The following is a 9,379-nucleotide window of genomic DNA, read 5'->3' as shown; positions in this document are numbered from 1 at the left end:
CTCCTCAGGCAGCCATATAGCGGCCCTGGACACTCCTTCTCCCGCAAGCAGGAGAAGAGCGAGGGCCACCACAGGTTGTCGAAGGCGCCGCTGATGTCCACCATGATGCCCACCACGTATTTGTGCGGGGTTGAGCCACAGACCTCGGCCGCCAGGGCGATTGCATCAGATGCCGACCGCCCCGGCCTGAAACCGAATTGCCTACTGCTCATCCCGCACAATACTCTATGTGCTGCCAGTCTGTCAGCCAGCAGTTTTTCCAAGATTTTTCCAAACAAATCTAACAGGCAGATCGGCCTGTACGACTTTACTTCTGCAGGATCCTTGTCCGGACCCTTCTTAATGATGACGACGTTCCCAGTTTTCCACCTTCTTGGGAACTGTTGTTGCCTCAGGCACTCATTATAGAGGTGGGTAAGCGGGGCAACCAGCTGGGGTGTCAGGAATTGCACCACCTCCGCCACAATGCCGTCTGGCCCAGGAGCTTTGCCTCTTTTAAGTTGCTTTATGTGGGTCGCCACCTCCTCTTCTGAGAAGGGGTAGACCGCCGTGTCGTTATTATATATTTCACGGTCTTGTTCTCGCAATTGCCGTTGTCCCTCTGTCTCCCCATCCGCATTGTCATCAGGCAGCAGGGACCGGAGGAGGACCCCAGCAGTCTCCTGCCAGGACTCCGTCATCCTGTCCCCGTGCCTGACTGTAGATAGCTCCATAGGAGAGCGGATTTTCTCCCTGACTAATTTATAGGGGAGTCCCCATGGATCCAGAGCTAGCTGGCTGAGCACATAGTGTTCCCAGCTTCGCCTTCTGACTTCACGTAGTTCACTCTGGAACCTCTGTTTTGCCTCCCTGTACTGCAATTGCCACCTTTGTCTCTCCTGCCAGACGACACAGCGCTGGTAGTGCCTCCTTAGCCTCCTGACAGATTGGCGTAGATCTTCCAGTTCAGGCGACCACGGTGACGGAGAAGCCGCCATGGCCTTCCTCCTGATCGGTACAGCAGCCCTCACCGCCCTGGTTACTGCAGTTACTAGTTCATCTGCTCTGTTGTCTACGTTTATGTCTTGTTGTATGTCATCTTCCGGTAATGGAGGAATGTCGCACTCCCTCGCCAGGCGTTCCCAGTCAGCTTTCCTGTAGTTGAATTGTATTTCCCATCCCATGGCCCAGCGGCACTCTCTCTCCCCTACTGTGAAAGTTATTAAGTTATGGTCGCTAGTGGTGGCGTTTCCTACTACTTTCCAATTTTGAATGATGTTTGTTACATTTGGTGTCACGAGAGTGACATCAATATTTGTACCCTGCCCTCCTCCTGCCGTGTAGGTAGGAGGATTACCAGGCCTGTTGGCCACCACGAGTTGCGACGCCATAATGTATTCTTCCACCTTTTCTCCATTTGCGTCTCTTGTGCCACTGAACCATAGGGGGGACTTGGCATTAATATCAGCTGTTATTACAATTTTCCTTCCCCGCAACGCCGTGGTCACCCTCATCAGGTGGTCTAGGTGTATTTCAATGTCATCTCCATACTGGAAATACATATTAATGATGGTGATGATTCCTGCTGGAGATTGGAGCTCCACGACGTTGCAATGGGGAGTTGTAAACTGAGAGAGTGTGGTTACTCTCACGAGTTTGTTTGTAATTATAATTGCTGCCCTTGGGTCTTCTCCTCTACTTATTACTTGCCATGTGGCGGCAGCAAATGCGACTTTCCCAGCTTGGGAGTACGGCTCCTGCAGACAGAGCACATCCAATCTCCTCTCCTCCACCTCCCTTCGGAGTTCCTGCATCACAAGTCGACTATTATGAGTGTTTAGTTGTCCTATGTTTATTTTGGTCATTATGGAAAGTAGGTGTGTACTCGGTCATGTGGCCAGGTCTTAGTCCAGTCGAACGCAATTCGTCCGTTCGCCAAAACTGCCTGTTCGTAGATGTCATTTAGGTCGAATTTCTCGCCCCTTCTTTCAAACACCTTTCTTAACAAGTCTCGCAGGGCTCCAAAGTCAGTGGGGAGATTCACTGATTTTAGTTGAATTCTGTCCACAGCCTCCATCACCGAGAAGGTTATCTTTCGTCCCTCTTCGTGTCCTACACGAACCACATGTCTCAGGGCAGTGGTCAGGGTAGCCGGCTGCTCAAGTCTTGCTAGTTGCATGGTGTACTCCAAGTTGGGGTACACTCTTACAGGGTCCACAGGTGGTAGTCTGACTACTGGAGTACCCTGTGTGGGAGAACTTGTACTAGAGCTACTGGTTATCAAGTTTTCCTGAATCGGTTGAATGACTTTTTTCTGCTCCTTTCTGGAAACTGCCACAGCCACAGGATGCCCTTGCCGTTTCTGGTGTTCTGTCGGCTCTGCTCCCCGGCTTTCGGAGGAGGGAGCTGCAGCTATGGGGGGATCTGTCTGTATTGCCATATTTATCATATAGATCTCAGTCTGTGTGGCTCTATTTTCAGTTTTCTTGGTGCTCGTAAGCGACCTTAAGAACAACTTAAACTTGTTAGCCCTCATAGCATCCCTCCTCCTTTTGCTCGGGGACTTATGTTTCGGCATCCTGTTCAGTATGCCGGGCTCACCCATAATCAATCCTGGAAATCAGTCTTTGTTCAAGCATCCTGTATGTTGGGCAGTTTCGACCTGTGGCTCCGCATGATTTCTTGCCTCGGTTCCTGCATGGTATGCAGATTGCTGCTGCCTTGCAGTCTTTACGGTTGTGACCGTTCTCTCCACATTTTGTGCAGGCCGACTCCCTGGTGCACAGCCTGAGAATGTGGTCCAAGTCGCCACAGTTGTGGCAACGAGGTACCACGACATAGTCCCTAGTGTTGATGGCATGGAAGCCAACATATATTTTGCCCATTGTTGTAATGCTTTTCCACATCCGTGCTGTAACTTCAGCGACGTGATGTACCACATCTCGACCCCGTGGACCTGTCTTGAATCTGAGTTTAAAACAGTCTTTGAACTCTTCTTCACTCAGATGCTCAAAGTTTTGTTTTCTGATTGTGTCGCATAACTCTTCATTGGTCATAACTGTTGGAACGTCGTACAGAATCACGAGAGGGTTCCTTTTCCTTGGAGGCTCACACTTAATTACTGAATTTAATTTGTGGTTGTTCAATATTTTTTCTTTATCCTCTTCGGATGCGACTTCCACTATTACTGAATTCTTGCTGGGTTTGATTCTTTTGATCTTTATTTTCTCTTTTACAGGGTCCACAGTAGTCGTGAATAGCTCCTGGATTCTTTTGACACTTGTGTCTTGGCCCGGCAGGGTCCTCAAGAAAACTGCCGTATCTGGCCTCTTAGTCACTTTATCTATGGTGTCTCTAGTCGTTTTGGGCTTCGTGGGAGCTTGCGCTGCCACGGCAGCCCAGGTTTTAACTGGTTGTTTCCTCAATCTATTGTTTTCCTTCTCTAATTCTTCCACCCTTCCTTCCAACTTTGCGTGGGCAATGGCCCATGCAGCCAGTTCATTTTTAATTGTTGAGAGTCCTGCTTGACTTATCTTCCCGTTTTTAATGTTTTGCTCCATGAGCAACGTGATTCGTGCTAATCTCTGCGTCACAGTTTCGTTTTCGGCCTGTCCCGACTCATCCTGAGGAGAGGGATCAGGCGGCGCAAAAGAAGCCCGTTGAGGCGCACTCGAGTCACTCGTATCGGTTGTCGCCATGATTATACGAGTGATAAAAGAAAGATGGGAGCCCGTCTCTTGCCCCGGACCGGCTCCTCTGGCATGGGGGGGGACTTCTTGCAGCTCGCCCACCGACCTCGCCCCAAGGTCAAGGGCACTCCCGAGCTGCCGGGTTCAGCGCGCCGTCGCCAGCGCACTGGTCCCCATCGATGGCTCCGTCATCGGCGATTTCACGCGACGCTCCTCGGCAACTGCACCCCGCACTCCGGAGAGGCGGATGCACCTCTCGCCCTTCGCCGCCTACTAGCCAGAGTTTCCACCTTACGGCCAAGGACCCACTCCTACTCAGGTGGCGGGCCGGTCCCCCAGACGTTCGGCGGTCTGGACCCAGTTAACCTGGCCCAGGCGATGTCACCACCTCCTGGGTTTGGCAGAACACGCCCCGGTTACCCAGGGGCGCGGCGAGGCACCCTTGCCGACTCGCGCCGCGATCCCACGCCGACAAACGAAGTCGCCGGCATGCAGAGCTCCTGTTGGTCTGGGCCCTGCGAACAGGAAGGGACAGATGTTCGTCCCTTGACACAGCTCCCCCTGTGCCACGCACCCTTCGCTTTCGCATCGGGTTGGGTCGCAGCTCTCCCTTTTGTCGCAAGGCAAAATGCCGAGCTTAACGTCTGGCACCACGGGAAGGCGGAAAGAGCCACTTGGGAAGGAGAGGTTGTAAGAGACACATCACTTCCCCTGTGAGGAGTGCCGCGGCACGCCCGTCTGGAAGCGATACGCCCCAGTGCGAGCCTCCGTGCCTTACGGCGCGCCGGCTACGGGCAGGCCCGCGCCGAACGCGCCGTCGAGCGACCGACCTCACGCCAGACTCGGGACTCTGTTTGCATGTATTAGCTCTAGAATTACCACAGTTATCCAAGTAACGTGGGTACGATCTAAGGAACCATAACTGATTTAATGAGCCATTCGCGGTTTCACCTTAATGCGGCTTGTACTGAGACATGCATGGCTTAATCTTTGAGACAAGCATATGACTACTGGCAGGATCAACCAGGGAGCTGCGTCAACTAGAGCTGAGCAGCCGGCCGCCCGGGAGTGTGTCCCGGGGGCCCGCGCGAACACGCAAGCGTCCGCTCAATTATTCTGCAAACAGGAGGAGGCCGAGCTCCCCTGCACGATACACCTCGAAACCCTCTCAGGTCCCGGCGGCGCGCAGCGCCGTCCTAGGTACTTGGTCGGTTTCGAGAGAGGCGCAATCGCCCGGAGTTAGGCGAGTAGACGGTTTTAGTGCGAACACCCTTGCTCCCAACTGAGCTTGCCGCTGCCGACAGAGGCCCGGGAGCGTGCTGTCGTGGCATTGCCGGCGGGAGACAACACGCGCCACCTATGGTGACCGGCAGCTCCAACGCCAGCGCCACACAAGGGCAAAGCCCCACTTGGGTGCAGAAGCGAACTCTCCCAGCACAGCGCACGCGCCAACACGTCCGCACAACTGCGATACAAACCACCTGCGAGAACCGCTGGGGCGACCGAGCAGCAGACGGCGTCGCGGCGCCGAGTGCCAGGCGGCGGCGCATCCTCAACGCACACAGTCCTCAATCAGACCAGCACACTGCAGATGTCCACCGCGCTTCGCACCGGGCTCGGCTGAACCAACTTTGGCCGCCAGGCGCCGCGTGCAGGGTGCGCCGCAGCGTAGCTGCGCCGCCTGCCGGGCCCGTCGGCTGGCGCTCCTGCCACTCGGCGCCCCCCACCAGCCGCCTGTTGCGCGTGCGCCCACGCAGCGCGCGGCCAACACGCCGGGCGGCCCCCCTTCACCGGCCGGGAACAGTCCCACCAAGCCACCGCCGCGTATCGCTTCATACCCACATGGGCCTAGTCACGCGTGTGGATGTGGCGGGTACCGCTGAAACAACCGGTTAATAGCTGTACCGATCGTCGCCATCACAGATTCACCTCCAGCGTGAACAACCGCTCAACAACGGATTTCCAGTTCATTTGCGTATCTTGGGCAGTAAACGTAGATGTCCACCTACATTTGCGAATTCAACAATTCTTGCATGCCAGGATGTCATGTGTCACGACACGCTACATCAGACCACATACACACTGCGACATGTGCAGAAGAGAACACGTGGAAGGTGGCCCGCGCACGTATGCGATGTACCTTCCGCGATCCACTGTCAACCGGCATCTGCGGCATGTCCCAGATATGGAACGCGGTCCACCAGGGTAGCACTTTGTGTGAGGCAATACGACAAAGTCGGAATACACGCGTCACTACATCAGACGGCTCACGCTGACCTGACCTGACCTGACTCACCGCACCACCACCCCCAGCGACCCAGGGTGACATACAATGCGTTCGTACGTTCCTCCCACACGCCTCTACGGCGTACCACAGTGCAACCTAGCTGTTATTGGGAGACGAGACAAGTAGCATCAAGCACAACATATGGAAATTGAGATTCGACACCGTTGGGCACAGCCAGCGTACGGTCACACGTATCACACTACTTCACTCTGTACGTAACGACCGATGATCGGTACAGCGTGTGGGTTACGCGTACGACATCAGCGGACAATGGACACAGACCATACCACGACGTACACTGAGGGCGTCGACATCTGAATGCAACTGAACAGCTGCGAGGCTCATTTAACACTCAAACGCCAGACCGACCAGCTTGAGAGGACAGAGACACAAAGAGGGGGACAGAGGGGGACAGAGGGGGGGGAGGGGGGGGGGTCGGCGATATAGTCCTATTGCAGTACAATTGACAGTGGATAGCAGGAATATGTGGAAAGTAAGCAACACTCGCAAGACATCTACATGAGGATAACAACGACACCAGAGATTCCGAGCAGTGAACTATGTTAGGCAAAGGGACAACGTGGGTTAGGTTAAGGGACAACGTGGGTTAGGTTAAGGGACAACGTGGGTTAGGTTAAGGGACAACGTGGGTTAGGTTAAGGGACAACGTGGGTTAGGTTAAGGGACAACGTGGGTTAGGTTAAGGGACAACGTGGGTTAGGTTAAGGGACAACGTGGGTTAGGTTAAGGGACAACGTGGGTTAGGTTAAGGGACAACGTGGGTTAGGTTAAGGGACAACGTGGGTTAGGTTAAGGGACAACGTGGGTTAGGTTAAGGGACAACGTGGGTTAGGTTAAGGGACAACGTGGGTTAGGTTAAGGGACAACGTGGGTTAGGTTAAGGGACAACGTGGGTTAGGTTAAGGGACAACGTCGGTTAGGTTAAGGGACAACGTGGGTTAGGTTAAGGGACAACGTGGGTTAGGTTAAGGGACAACGTGGGTTAGGTTAAGGGACAACGTGGGTTAGGTTAAGGGACAACGTGGGTTAGGTTAAGGGACAACGTGGGTTAGGTTAAGGGACAACTTGAGTTAGGTTAAGGGACAACTTGAGTTAGGTTAAGGGACAACTTGAGTTAGGTTAAGGGACAACTTGAGTTAGGTTAAGGGACAACTTGAGTTAGGTTAAGGGACAACTTGAGTTAGGTTAAGGGACAACTTGAGTTAGGTTAAGGGACAACTTGAGTTAGGTTAAGGGACAACTTGAGTTAGGTTAAGGGACAAATTGAGTTAGGTTAAGGGACAAATTGAGTTAGGTTAAGGGACAAATTGAGTTAGGTTAAGGGACAAATTGAGTTAGGTTAAGGGACAAATTGAGTTAGGTTAAGGGACAAATTGAGTTAGGTTAAGGGACAAATTGAGTTAGGTTAAGGGACAACTTGAGTTAGGTTAAGGGACAAATTGAGTTAGGTTAAGGGACAACTTGAGTTAGGTTAAGGGACAACTTGAGTTAGGTTAAGGGACAACTTGAGTTAGGTTAAGGGACAACTTGAGTTAGGTTAAGGGACAACTTGAGTTAGGTTAAGGGACAACTTGAGTTAGGTTAAGGGACAACTTGAGTTAGGTTAAGGGACAACTTGAGTTAGGTTAAGGGACAACTTGAGTTAGGTTAAGGGACAACTTGAGTTAGGTTAAGGGACAACTTGAGTTAGGTTAAGGGACAAATTGAGTTAGGTTAAGGGACAATTTGAGTTAGGTTAAGGGACAAATTGAGTTAGGTTAAGGGACAACTTGAGTTAGGTTAAGGGACAAATTGAGTTAGGTTAAGGGACAAATTGAGTTAGGTTAAGGGACAACTTGAGTTAGGTTAAGGGACAACTTGAGTTAGGTTAAGGGACAACTTGAGTTAGGTTAAGGGACAACTTGAGTTAGGTTAAGGGACAACTTGAGTTAGGTTAAGGGACAACTTGAGTTAGGTTAAGGGACAACTTGAGTTAGGTTAAGGGACAACTTGAGTTAGGTTAAGGGACAACTTGAGTTAGGTTAAGGGACAACTTGAGTTAGGTTAAGGGACAACTTGAGTTAGGTTAAGGGACAAATTGAGTTAGGTTAAGGGACAAATTGAGTTAGGTTAAGGGACAAATTGAGTTAGGTTAAGGGACAACTTGAGTTAGGTTAAGGGACAACTTGAGTTAGGTTAAGGGACAACTTGAGTTAGGTTAAGGGACAACTTGAGTTAGGTTAAGGGACAACTTGAGTTAGGTTAAGGGACAACTTGAGTTAGGTTAAGGGACAAATTGAGTTAGGTTAAGGGACAAATTGAGTTAGGTTAAGGGACAACTTGAGTTAGGTTAAGGGACAACTTGAGTTAGGTTAAGGGACAACTTGAGTTAGGTTAAGGGACAACTTGAGTTAGGTTAAGGGACAAATTGAGTTAGGTTAAGGGACAAATTGAGTTAGGTTAAGCGATAATCTGGTACAGCCACAGTTAGGTTAAGCGATAATCTGGTACAGCCACAGTTAGGTTAAGCGATAATCTGGTACAGCCACAGTTAGGTTAAGCGATAATCTGGTACAGCCACAGTTAGGTTAAGCGATAAACTGGTACAGCCACAGTTAGGTTAAGCGATAAACTGGTACAGCCACAGTTAGGTTAAGCGATAAACTGGTACAGCCACAGTTAGGTTAAGCGATAAACTGGTACAGCCACAGTTAGGTTAAGCGATAAACTGGTACAGCCACAGTTAGGTTAAGCGATAAACTGGTACAGCCACAGTTAGGTTAAGCGATAAACTGGTACAGCCACAGTTAGGTTAAGCGATAAACTGGTACAGCCACAGTTAGGTTAAGCGATAAACTGGTACAGCCACAGTTAGGTTAAGCGATAAACTGGTACAGCCACAGTTAGGTTAAGCGATAAACTGGTACAGCCACAGTTAGGTTAAGCGATAAACTGGTACAGCCACAGTTAGGTTAAGCGATAAACTGGTACAGCCACAGTTAGGTTAAGCGATAAACTGGTACAGCCACAGTTAGGTTAAGCGATAAACTGGTACAGCCACAGTTAGGTTAAGCGATAAAGTTGGTTAAATTTGGTATTGTGTGGGAAGGGGGCAGAGAGAGAGGGGGGGGGGGGGTGGATAGTGGTGGCAGTACACGGATGCCTGAGTCACCGTCAGATACGTCACGTCGGTTCGATGCTTGTAGCAAGAGGCTGGCGGATGTGTGTCTCTCACTTCTGCAATTTTTCATGTGGTATAACACGAGGGCGGGGGATGATATTTGGTGCCCCTCTGTGTAGGATGTGTGTTGGTGGTGTTGATTTATCTGAGCAATGGTAGTTGTCGGAGGAGTGGGGTATTGTGCTTTTATAGGTGGACCTACTGCTCTGGTTATCATAGTGTCGACGGTGCAATGTGGCAGAG

This window comes from Schistocerca gregaria, unplaced genomic scaffold (genome assembly GCF_023897955.1).
Source record: "Schistocerca gregaria isolate iqSchGreg1 unplaced genomic scaffold, iqSchGreg1.2 ptg001023l, whole genome shotgun sequence".
NCBI lineage: Eukaryota > Metazoa > Arthropoda > Insecta > Orthoptera > Acrididae > Schistocerca > Schistocerca gregaria.
Note: the sequence above shows the minus strand (reverse complement) of the source record.